The 13,587-nt window shown below is 41.1% G+C and overlaps 1 protein-coding gene across 1 annotated transcript in view; it reads left to right on the forward strand.

Moving 5' to 3' along the window:
- The first annotated feature begins 474 nt into the window (after window positions 1-474).
- The window catches only part of DMD (dystrophin), a 736,567-nt gene continuing 723,454 nt past the window's right edge, over window positions 475-13,587 (forward strand). Inside the window, exon 1 of the mRNA XM_033849482.2 lies at window positions 475-569. The gene's annotated coding sequence lies outside the window, so the exon portion shown is untranslated. The remainder of the gene's footprint in view (window positions 570-13,587) is intronic.

The following is a 13,587-nucleotide window of genomic DNA, read 5'->3' on the forward strand; positions in this document are numbered from 1 at the left end:
GAGGCTTATCCCCATGCGTACCACAGCCCCTCTCTCCAAGACTTGCTAATAGGATTGATCTGGGGTGAGTGAGGGCAGTAAGATGTTTTTAATGTTCTCTGGAAAATTCTTGTGTGCAGCCACATTAGATACATTTTAAAAGAGTCAAGCCAGTTGCTGAGATGACACTGTTGTTTTGTTTATTTGTGTTGCTTTCAGTAATGTTTGTGCTCTACTTCCTTTCAGTGAAATTGCATCTGGAGCAACAGCCTGTATGCAGCAAACAATTGATAAAAATTTGTAGTGTGGCTGGCTAAAATAATTAAAATACCTTTGAAAGGAATTCCACCCAGAAAATTTACTTTAGAAATAAAATACTATAGACATACAGTAATGTATTCACAAAATAAATTAATAACTTCATGAATTAAGTTACTTCAAGATGTTAATCAAGTAAATAATGTGTGCTTTTCTATTAAAGAGGAAGTTAGAAGATCTGAGCTCAGAGTGGAAGGCGGTAACCCATTTACTTCAAGAGCTGAGGACAAAGTGGCCTGGCCCTACCCCTGGACTCACCACTACTGGAGCTCGTAAGTATGCTGGATCAAATTCTCTGTGGCTGTAAACACTTGCTCAAAAGCACAACAGTGAGATGATCCCTGCGTAAAAGGGAAAACGTGTTGCAATTCTGAAAATAGGAATAAACTTGTATTATTTACTCTGCAAAATGTCTTAGAGTAGGTTCCTTAGAAATAGACTGATTCAAAGTATGGAATGACAAAAGTATATTGGGGTGTGTTCTCCAGGGATGCACCTACAATGAAGAAAGGTCCACGGCAGCGACAGCAGAAGGGGCTGAAGGGTGATTTGACTGCAGCAGAGACCTCAGCCAGTTCCACAGGAGCCTTAGAGCTGGGCTGGCTCTGCAGAGCTGTCCTGAATTGCCTCTGTATTCCTGAACTAGGCAGTCATTGCCCAGGGGCTGCCCGCTGGGAGGAAAGGGAGATCTTAGAAGATTCTTCTGGGGCCAAAGGCAATTCCAAGTAAGGAATACCATCAACAACCAGTACTCCCAGTAGCAGGGATGGGTGTGTTGTCCCTGAAGAAGGAATCAGGGTAGAGCTCCAGAGTAGCCTCCCAAACTAAATATGTGAGGATTCCATCTCAACAAATCCTATAACCTTTAGATAATCTTCTTCAAATATGCCTGCGCAAATTCCTGAAACCACAGAAACACACACAGTCCTCCTAGCACTTCCCCCTTGTCCCATTTAAAAGCAATCTTAAGAGCTCTTCCATTTTTAGTTTAAGAAAAAGAAAAATGGACCGTGACTACCACAATTAGACTTGGGAGAGGAATGTTTCTACATTTAGCTATAGTCTTAACTTTTGTTTTTATTGCATATTTTCAGTCTATTTTATTTCACTTTCTATTCATTTGTTAGTAGAAGGTATGCATAAAATCTCATGGCAATGTTAAGGCTGGCTTTGAATCTCATGGGCAAGGAGCCAGAAAACTTCTCTGCTGTACCAATTCTATAATTAATTAAGCAGAACTAAAAAAAACATCCTTGGTTGTTTTTTTCTGTTACGGTTTTTTGCTTCCTTTTTTTTTTTTTTTTTTTTTTTTTGGTCAATCTGGGACACCACAATTGCTATATCAGGGTTTATATTCAACTAATTATATCAGGTTTATTTCTTTTTACAACCTGTAATTTTTGGTTCCCTCAGCACATATGCACAGTTTGTCCCTATATAATCATCTATTGGTATTTGTTCTCTAGCTTTCTCCTGTATATTCAGCCTCAGACTCTCTAACTCTGTAACGAGATTGGGTTCTGATGATTTGTTTGTAAGTTTGTTGAACTCTGAACATAATTATGGGTTTATGCCCTTATTTAAGCTACTATCACGTGGTTGGAAGGTTCCAGTGGCAGGGCACAGAAATCTGTTTAACCTGTAAAGTACCTAGATGTGACAATAATATTTCTAACGCAGAATAGATTCAAAGTTCCAGTTTCAGTTTCCAGAAACATATTTAATTCATCCATTTAATCAATATTTATTGAGTGACTTCTATGTATTGAACATCATACTAGGTGCTGAGGATGCAGCATAGAATAAGTTAAGGTCCCTCCCTTCATGAAACACATATAGTTGACCCTTGAACAACATGGGTTTGAACTGTGTGGGTCCACTTATGTGCAGAACTTTTTCAATAGTAAGTCCTACAGCACTACATGATCCACAGTTGGTTGAATCTGTGCATGTGGACATGGATACAGAGAGCAGACTGTAAGTTATCCATGGATTTTCGACTGCAGTAAGTCAGCGGCGCTAACCTCAGTGTTGATCAAGGGTCAACTGTACTCTGATTGGAAGAGAAAGATGTTGAGCTAATAAAGAAGAAAACAGATACTATCTCGATATTGTTCAGAGTTGTATAGTCCACAGATTGATATCGAATGGACACTTGTTAGAAATGCAGAATCTCAGGCCTCACCTCAGACCCAGTGCATCAGAATCTGCATTTTAATAAGATCCCTAGGTGATTCGTTTGCACACTGAAGTTTGAGAAGCACAGTTATGGAGAACAAGAAAGCAGGATAAGAGGAAAAGTGAGTGGGAATGAAGACATGATTGTCTGTAGTTGGGTCAGTGAAGCTTTTCTATTAAGAGAATGCTTAAGAACATGAGAAAGTTGGTGGAAGTCAGGAAGTAAGCCTGGATGTATATATCAAGGGGAGACTGTTCCAGGCAGAGAGAGAACAATCAGAGCAAAGGCCTTGATGTGGAGCAAGATGCGGGAATAGCAAGGAGACCAGTGAGGCCAGAGCAGAGGGAGAGGGGACACATGGCCAAAGCAGAGGGAAACTACATCTTTCGTCTCTCCTCCCCTACTTCCCTCTCCCCCGGCTAAGAGTCTCATCTGCCTTACTACTCCTTCCCTTCCCCCACTTCCTCCACATTGCCACCAGTAGGGAGAGTCTGAGAATGCCCTCAGCTCCAAGCCACTGGTGATAGCTGGTGGAGTTGGAGCCAGAGCTGGAGAAGAACTGAGGGAAAGAGGAACTTTCTCAAAAGCAAGGCCTTTCATTCCTTGTAGCAAACTGACAAAGAGCTGGGCATAAAGTAAAAATGTTAAATGCACAAATGTTAAATACAAGTGAGCCAGGTCCAGAGCTGGGCACCAAAATGTTACTAAACTCAGGTCTGGCTGCTCGCCACTTGAAAATCAATACCCGAAAGGCAGTTGTTGGTGGAAAGGAAAGTTGCTTTTAATCAGAAAGCCAGTAATCTGGGGAGAAGGTGGACTCATGTCCCCAAAAAGCAACGCTGAAGATTCTGCTCGGCCATGAAAGTTTTAAAGGGAAAAGGGGAAGTAATCTCAGTTAATAATTGGGATGGGGGTCAGAATCATTGCCGTCCCCCACTGCATGCAGGCTTGTCGACTTCTTGTGATCTTTCTTTAGATGTTATCTTGTTCACACAGTTTGTTCACGAGATTGCTGAAAGGGAAGCTAGGGAAGAGATCTGGTCATCTGTTACTTATTCTTCATTTGTACTTCTTTGATCTATGGAGAGAACGAACAGGTTAGGCAAGGTAGAGTGTGATCAAAAGATTTGGAAGGTGTGCTAGGGCCAGAGGTGAGTAGAGCATGACGGTGCCTGGTTTAAAGTTAGTGACAAGACACAAGGCACCTCCTGCAGAGAACTCTTTCCTGCAAAGCGCTCTTTCCTGCCAAAAGCTGCTTATAAAATCAAACATTCTTTTTTTCTTTAACATGGTGGTTTAAACATCAGAATTGAATTAAGAATGTTTAACTTTCTGGAAGTCAGGAATATAATCTGAAATAAATACAATATAAAAAGGGAAAATATAATTTGTAATACAGCTCTGATACATGATTATTACTTCATACACTATATTGTAATATAATATAACTTATCAATCATTGTAGTAATTTTTTTCCGTTGCACTCCTACTGTTGTGCGAGCTGCTTTTACATATATGTCTTTATCCTCAAAATAATTGCCAAGTGTATATCGTTATACACAGTATTTTTAAGGTAAGGATCTCAAGGCTTGGAGGGAAAATAGTTAGATGAAGGCTACACGGCTAGGAGGAAAAAGAGCCAGGATTATAATCCAAGTGTGTCAGGCTCCAAAGCCCGTGTTTTGTTTTGTTTTGTTTTGTTTTGCTGTGCCTTGCACTATCTCTCTGTCCAAGAACCTAATGGAAATTCTAGATATGAAGGCAGCTAGCCAACAGTTAATGTTATTTAACTCAGTCTTAGATGTATGGGGAGTAAAAGTGAAATATGTTTCTCTGTCTTTTTCACTTAAGGAGTAGAAAAAATCAGTTTATTCTATTTGAATTACTTAGAACCATAGAACTCTGAACCTAGAATAATCATTGAAAGTATCTAGTTGAATATATTTCTTCTGTATGTGTGGAAACTGAGGCCCAAGGGGTCTTTTTAAAAATACTAAACCAAGCTCCTTTATGACTGCTTACTTACATTATGTCATGTGATGAGGTGGTTCTACCTGAGTTGTATAAATTATTTCAATTAGCAGGACAAATAGGCATGCTGGAAAGAAACTTTTTGCAGTTGTTGCTTAGATACCTAAGTGTATCAGTTTCCTATCTCTGCATAAAAACACCCCAAATGTAATGTCTTAAAACAAGTGTTATTACTTGCTCATGATTTTGTGGGTCTGCAGTTGGGCTGTGAGCAACTTAATAGGTATTCTGAAGGTCTTACTAGGGGTCATTCATGTACATGCAGTTATCTGACAACTCAACAGGAGCTAGATGGAGTCACTCAAATATCTGACAGCTGGCTGTTGGCTGGAGAACCTTGGTACTTCACAAGGCCTGTCATCCTCCAATAGGCTGGACTGGGCTTCGTTATATGGCATTCTCAGGGCATCGTTTCAAGAGGATGAGGGTGAAAGCTACAAGATGTCTTGACGCCTAGACTCTGTAATTCATACATCACTTCTGCTACATTCTATTGGTCGAGACAAGTTTTCAGTCCAGCCCACATTCAAGGGGCAGAGAAATAGATCTCCGCTTTTGAAGGGAGGAGCTGCAATGTCACCACAAAGGGATGGGCACACAGGGATGGGAGGCTTTATTGTGGCCATCTTAACACCCAAACCACTACATTGAAGAAAAAGGGGGAAAGCAGAGATCAGTGTTGGTCTATATGCAGTATCCTATGTCAGTGACTCTCAGACTTTACCATCATCAAAATCACCCATTTCTTATTAAAGCACAGATTGTGGGGCTTCATTTCCAAAGTTCCTGATTCAGTAGATCTGGGGTGACACTTGAGAATTTGCATCTATAAAAGGTCCCCAGGTGGTGCTGATGCTGCTGGTCCTGGGACTGCCCTTTAAGAACTACTGCCATAGGCCTATGGTGAGTGGGGAAGGAGTTCATCCCTGCTTCCTGCGAGCAACCTAGTGCGGAACCTGAGTGAGAGCCAGTGCTGTGGATGCCAAAGGGACCTCCACGTTATTTCAGGACCACCCGCCCCAGGACTTTGTAGCTTGGGAGTTCAAGTAGATGTACAGCACGCCTAGGCAGTATTTGCCTAGCAGAGCAGCTTAGAGACCTGTGGGGAGAATAGCCATGCTTATACAAAGCTCCCCTGGAGACTCTGATAAACGTTTAGGTAGGCAGGACTTTGAATCAGACTGAAAGGCCTGCTTGGCAGATGGAGGCAAAGAGCCAACAAATCTGGTTGTAAATGTCAATGTGAATCCTTTCTTATCCACAAGCTGCTGGGTCTGGGAACATTCACGTACCACAATACCCGATTTAGCATTTCCGAAAGAAATTGCATATAGAACATGCTTCATGTGAAGACTCCAAATCAGGATGTTGGAGTTCTTCAAATTTCCCAGGGTGATAAGTGTGAAATGAATGACCGTTGTATAAATAGACACATAGAAGTGCCAGTTAATAGAGGTTTCTAATTGATGAAACACTGGGAAAACCATCTCTTCCTGTAATTAATTTTGGCGAGAGCAAGTCTCAAGTGTAATTAGGAAAATGCTGCACTGGAGGTCAAGAAGCCTAAATTCTAATCTCAGCTGTGCTGCCAACTAGATAAGGGATCAACACACTCTTTTTGTAAAGAGCCAGATAGTAAATATTTTCAGCTTTGTGGGTCATGGGATCAACTTTGTCAGTGTATACTAAAAGCAGCCAAACCATAGACAATATGTAAATAAACAGCATGGCTGGGTTCCAATACCACTTTATTTACAGAAACCAGAAGGGGGCAGGTGGGAAAAAATTGGGCCCTTAGTGGCCTACCCATATCCCCTCGGCAGTAGTCCTTCTTGTGAACCCTGAGGCTTCTAAAGGCGAGCACCTGGGGCTCTGCCCAGGCACTTTCTCTCGCCATAGGAGCAGCTCGCTCACTTGCAGAGCACGTTGCAAGTGCTGGGAAGGAGGCATCTCTAGAACAGTACTCACCCACTGATGGATAGAAGTGGATGCACAAATACTATGCCCTCTTTATTCCTTGAGTAGGACAACTCCAGGGCGTGGTTCACACCAGACGTCTCCAGGGGGTTGAACCACAGTTGACCACAGTGATAACCTGTTTATTAGCATACCCTGTAGGGACTTCCTTCCCATTCCTATTCATCTCCTTACTCTTCCACCACAGCTTTCTGGTATCATCTACCAATTAAACTACTTGTAATTAAATCCTTGTCTTAGAGCCTACTTCTGGGTGAACCTAAATTAATACAAAAGGTCTTAGAATTACTGCCATGGTTTTACCTTTTAAATGAGTTTTGTTCTGATTCCCATTTTGTAGATGAGAAGACCAAGGGACAGAAAAGAGTAAAAATTTGTCCAAAGTTACAAAGCTAGTAAGTGGCAGAGTGGGTATTCAGAGTTTCATCTCTGTGATGCCAGAGCATATGCTGTTAATCGGAACACTATATCTCAAGCAGTGATTTATTTATCTCCATCTGAATTTTTGAAGGCTATACTTAACTACCAAACACATATAAAATTATTTATACATTTATTAGTCAAACTTCACTTGCCTCTCTAGAGTTTAATAAAGCATCCCAAGGCTATTTCAGTAATACTTTAAATATCTAGGCAATTTGAGAAAAACATGAGGTTAATTGGAGCTTAAATATAATCTTGGCATACTATTTGTTTGATTTAAATCGTGAGAAAACAATTCATTTATTGTGAAAACGGCCTTCGTTTATCTGTAATGGTCATGAGAGAAGAAGGAAGGAAGCTGTCAATTAGTTCTCACATTCTTACTCCTCCTTTGGGTCCCCATCCTTCTCAGAATCACAAGGAGGAGTGCCCCCCCACCCCTTCCTGTTCTGGCTAGGTTTCCAACTGTTAATTCTGCTTCCGCTGAACCCTTCGGATAAGGCACATCAGTTTCAGCCAGGTCTTTCTCGTCTCGTTAACAGCTGACTACTTTACTGAAAACACCTAGAACAAGGCTATACCATCATTGGTTTTATAATTAAAACCTCTAAACCTTAAAAACTTCCTGAAAGTCTAAGACACTAGGCGTAAGATTTTATATCAGAAAGTGAGGTCCCCTAATCAATTATGACAACAGGATAAGAAATGAATGTTTGACCCTCCCCAAGAGAGTTCAAAGCCCTGAGGACCTACAGAGAGCCTCCAGCTCTTGGCAGCAATAAACTAACTAGTTAATTAATTAACTAACTCATATTTGTATACATCAGTGAGGTGAGGGTGCTTGAAATATAATGAGATATGGTACACTATGCAAAGGACAGTGACAGCAGTAGACCCTGGCCGGGGAGGCCCCAGTATTGGTCACATTGATCAGAAGGAAGTCTTTGGATGTAGGCCATGGGAGTCTTTGGTCTCAGGCCAGGTTCTTCAACAATGTTCCCTGGTTCGCAGGGAGGATATAACAGTGGTGTCATTGTTAATATCCAAGAAAGTGATAGACTGTGAAAACTAGAGTATTTAGATGTTAATATCCATTTTGTGATGATGAAGTTCCCTTTGTTCTTCCTCTCTTAACCTTTTGGCAGTTTTATTACTTGGTTACCATCTCCGTTTAGGGCTGAGCTTTGGGGTCTGAACTGGCAAAGGAAGAGAAGTTCCAATCCATCATTTCTAATGCTTGTTGGAAGCATTCCTGGAAGTTTCAGTGTGTGTGTGTGTGTGTGTGTGTGTGTGTGTGTGTGTGTGTGTGTGTGTGTGTGTGTGTGTGTGTAGGAGGAGAATAACATCAGTGGTTGAATAAAGTATTCTGATCATTGGAGATCTTTCAATTACCCATACCCTGCATTTTAACAGAAATAAAGGGTTTATTACAGTAAAGTTACCTTAGCCTTCTTATTTAACTCCTTCTAAAAAAGGACCTTTGCTGGAAATCACTATAGAATATACCATAATGTTGAATTTCTTCTCAAGCTCTTATCAAGGAGAAATTAGAAATGTTTAAACATATTCATGAGAATAGGTACCCCACAGCCCACAAAAGTACGGCTTCTCCATATATTCCTAATATTTTCCAAAATTTCACTTAATCATTTTGAAATTGAATATAACTTAACCCTCAAAGAAAGAAGTTTCCAAAAGGAAATTGTAGCAGTTTGCACTTAAATTGTAGATTCTAAGATAGTGATCTGAAAGGCCTTTGAGAGGGCATTCATTCTTCTCCACTATCTTCACGAAAAGCTCTTTCTCTCTCTCAGAAGCAATCTTAAGGTTAACTGCATCCTCCTTTTAAAAATCAAGAGTAGGTGGCGTTCCACCACTGCTGATATACTTAAAACCATCTTTCAACTGCCTAACCCAAGTTCCAGTTACTGTCTAAATTACTTTTTGAGTAGGAAAGGTACATTTAGACATTCTTTGTACATGTAGAGATTCTTTAGACATCTCTCTTCAAACTTTCCTTTTCTGGCACAGATCAGGTGAGTGCCCATGACCTATGAATAAAAAAAGCTGTCTCAAATGTTTAAAACATCTCTGTTTCTCCAGTGTTTAAACATCTCTGTGTCCCTGCTTCTAACCTCCCAGGTGTGTTTTCCATACTTTTCTCTGTTGTGGGCTTCAGAATTGGACCCAGTTCCATAATTACCATTCTACTCATGACTCAGTCACATCACAAAGTCTGCATACCCTTTTCCTACTTTTATACGATACTATCGTTCTGCCTGCAGTAACGTTCTACTGGCTCGTACTAAATTGGACAACTATTTCAGGACCTGGTATTTTTTTTTTTTTTTTTTTGGCCGCATTTTAGCTTAGCCAGTCATGTCCTTCTGTATTGGAACATCCAAAAAAGGTTTTCTTTGTGATACGAAGTATCTTTAAATTGACTCACATGATTTTATCATCAGCATTTATACATACTCATGTTTTCCTCATCCTAGAACTATTCTACTTCAACCATACATACTCCTCCAGGTACTGCCAAATCTCTCTCCTCTCATTCATGGCCACTCCTTTAGAAAGAGTCATCCACATTCCTCCCTCTGTTTTTCCCCCCACTGCAGCCTGGCTGTGTTACCAACCGAACTTGGGTCCACTCGGCCAACATGCCCCAAAGCCAGTCTACTGACACTGGGTTGTGGTGAAGGAAAGTACCGTGTTTATTGCAGGGTGCCAAGCAATGCTTAAAAGACCCAAACTCCCTGATGGCTTTTAGACAAGGGTTTTTAAACACACTGTTAGAGGAATAGTGTCATATGCCTCATCAACTCATGGACCTTCTTCTGATTGGTTGGTGGTGAGGTAACAAGGTGATGTTTTGAGAATCTCAGCCATCAACTTTCTAGTTCCAACCAGTCCAGGGTCTACGTGCTTGTGGGCAGCATGGAGTCACTGTGTAGTCGCCATCCTCCACCGGCAGGGGTCTTAGTTTCTGCAGAACAACTCAAAGATATGCATCACATCGTTATGTATGTTCCTTCAGGAGGAACTAGGAGTCCTGTGACTCTATTGGTTTTTTTAATCATCAACTGCTTGCGTCTGCTCTTTGCAACTTGGGAAGGCCTAGGAGACTAAAGCCTTTTTTCCGCGAACAGGCATCGGAGGACACAGAGAGGCTTTTGTACCTGGGAAGGCCTCGCCGGGTCCTGCTTGGTTTCAGTCCCCCCTTTTCTTTGCTGCTCCTCAATCCTGAGGGGAACAGGGGTGGGACAAGAAAGGGAATACAGTTTTGGATAGAAAAGTTAATCGTAAACTCGGTAGAGGAACTCGGTTTCAGGGGGACTCGGTTTCAGCTGTGTCCCTCCATCAGTCCACTGAAAGTGTCCTAAGGCCAGAAATGACCTCTATGTTAAAATACCATTTCAATCCTCATCTTTCTTAATCTCTTAGCAGCATTTAATGCAGTTGGCCCTTCCTAGTTTGGAACATTTCTTCTCTCCCTTCACATACATAACACCACCCTCTTTTTCCTCTCACCTCCCTGGCCGCTCTTTCTCAGCTCCCTGGCTGGCTCAACCTTCTCTCTTTGGATTTCAAATGTTTAAAGTAAGGTAGGCATGCTTTTTTTTTCACATTCTTTAATCTCTCGGGTAATCTCATCTACTTGCGTGGTTTCAAGTACCAACCATATACTGAAGTTTCCCACATTGTTACTTTAGATCTACACCTCTCTTTTGAGTTCTAGATCTATATACTAATTCAAAAATTATAGCAGTGGAAAAAAACCAGATAAATATTCCTGTCCTCGTGGAGCTAATGTTTTTGTGGGAATAGACAATAAAGAAAATAAATACATACAATATATTTGCACGTTATGAGGTAATACTGCAAAGGGAAATAAAACAGGGAAGAGTGTAGGGAGTATGAGTGTGAAGTATAAGGGTGGAACTTACAGAGACTTCATTAAAAAGGTGAAATTTATGTGAAGACCAGAATGTGCTCAGAATGTGAGCTAAGTGGATATCTAGGGGAAGAACTTTCTAGGCTGCGGCATTCCAGGAACGGCATTTTAACAAAGGCCATGACATGGGAGGGTGACTAGAATTGGAAGAATTTCCGATGGGGCTGGAGCACAGTGAGTGAGGGGAGAACAGTTAAGAGATGAGATTACATCAGGGAGAGCTTTAGAGGCCGTGGGGATGACTTTGACTTTGTGTAAGATGAAGACATAAGAGAGGCTTTCGAGCCCAGCAGTGAGATGGTCTGACATATGTTTTGGCAAAAACTTTCTGGATGTGTTAAGAATAAACTGTAGGGAGAAGAGGAAGGTGGAAGCAAGAGAAGACCAGGTAGGGGATTAATGCAATAATTTAGGTGAGAAATGAGGATAGTTTCATCTAGAGTAGGGGCAGTGGAAGTGATGAGAGGTGGACAGATTCAGGGTGTGTCTTAAAGCTAGAGCCAACAGGATGTGTTGGCAGATTTGATATGGGGAATGAGAAGATGTGATGAGGTCTTTCACCTGAGCAAATTGTAAGGCTGATGTTGTCATTTACAGAATTGGAGAAAGTGGTAGGAAGTACAGGATGGTGGGAGGCAACATAAAAATCTCTGATTTGTACAAACTAAGTTACATATGCCTACTAGTTAACCAAATGGAGGTGTAGTGTAAGTAGAGGGACGTATGACCTGGAGGTTAGGAGAGAGATCCAATCTGGAGATGTAAATATGCAATTGTTAGCATAGAGCTGAGCCATGAGATTGTGCTAATTAAAGCCAAACAGTAACTATAGATAGAAAAGAGAAGATCTACAAAGATTGATCCCTGGAGGACTTCAGTGGTAAGAAGTAGGGATTATAGTAATAAGTTCTGAAGTAGGAGGAAAACCAGGACAGAGAAACCTAGAAGCCAAGTGAAGGACATTAATTAGGAGGAAGGAACTGATAAACTGTGTCAAATGCTGCCTATAAGTCTAGCAAGAAAAAGCCTGAGAATCACCCTTAGATTTAGCAAACTTGCATAGAGTGATAGGGGGATGAAATATGCTAATCAGCATGAATTCAAGAGAACCCATACATCCAAGAACTCACTCAATGTATGCACTTGGATGTCCCCCAGACTCTTCAGGTGCACCACATGCAAAACTGAGCTAGTGAATTTCCTCTTCCCTCTTCTCCTATCTCAGGAAATAGCAACACCATCCATGCAAGCTGGTACCAATAAGTGATCCTGGATGGAGACCTCCTTCTACCTCACTTTCCTCATATCATCAACCACCGAATCCCACTGATTTTATTACTTAAATATCTTTCAAGTTATTTGATTATATCCATCTCCATCCCTTCTGACACCGTCATATTTTACCTGGATGTTTGCCTCCTAACTGATTTCATTCACCTCCCTCTAATCCATTCCCCATATGAACATACTCCATAAAGAATAATCATGCATGGGCTTCCCTGGTGGCACAGTGGTTGAGAGTCCGCCTGCCGATGCAGGGGACACGGGTTTGTGCCCCGGTCCAGGAAGATCCCACATGCCGCAGAGCGGCTAGGCCCGTGAGCCATGGCTGCTGAGCCTGCATGTCCGGAGCCTGTGCTCCGCAACGGGAGAGGCCACAACAGTGAGAGGCCCGCGTACCGCAAAAAAAAAAAAAAAAAACCACCAAAAAAAAAACACAAACAAACAAAAAAAGAATAATCATGCAAAATGTAAACCTCATTCTATCATAATCCTGTAATGGTGCCCCATTGCTTTTAGAATAAATCTCCAAATCATTAACATAGCCCACAAGGTCTTACACAATGGTATCCCTGCCTGCCCTTCTTGTTCCACTGTCCACCTTTTTCTTCAAAGTCCAGCCCTTCTGGCTTTCTTCAGTTCCTTTAGCGTGTCTGCTTCTTCCTGGGCTCAGGGTTTCCACATCTACTGCTCTCACCTGGATGATCTCTCCTCTCATTCATCCTTTAGATCTCAGCTGCACAGGGTCCTTCCTTGAGCGCCTATTATACAATCTCAAGGTATACCTTTTCTTTTTCATATCCTTACCATTATTTTGATGAATGATTTGTGTAATTATTTAACTTTCATTTGCTGATAGACTGTAAGTTCCAAACGGATCCTATTTTATATCTTATTTATCAAAGTATGCCCTTTTGGGTATGCAGCTTTTATTCAATGACTAGCTTGTGGTAGATGTTAAACCTCATATATTCTGACCAGATAAACAGTACATTTATTTTAGAGTTGGAGCAAATAAAGTCGACCTCCCATGTAATTATAATATGAGAGAGATTAAGTGGTTATATGGTTGTCCAGCTGTTTAGTAGAAGAAGCTGGAGTCAAGCCCACATCTCCTGAGTTTGATCTCAGTGCTCGTCAATATTCTTATATATCTCACCTTTTATTTTTCTGCTTAGACATAGCTGACAGGTACGCCTGTCCACACATTCTCAGTGGTAAATCCAATTTTTTTAAGACTGCTGTATTGATCAAACAGGGATGTGCTGTGGCTTTGATGCAAATCTTGCAGCCTAAATCTCACCCCATTCTCATTCCTTAACTCTCATTCTTGACTGTGTCTTGATATATAATTTGAGAACCTCTATAGTCTAACATGCTATGTTCCTCTTAAAATTTATATTTATTTCTTCTCTCATCTTCAACATTTTAAAGAAAATGT

Source organism: Tursiops truncatus, chromosome X (assembly GCF_011762595.2).
Source record: "Tursiops truncatus isolate mTurTru1 chromosome X, mTurTru1.mat.Y, whole genome shotgun sequence".
Lineage (NCBI taxonomy): Eukaryota > Metazoa > Chordata > Mammalia > Artiodactyla > Delphinidae > Tursiops > Tursiops truncatus.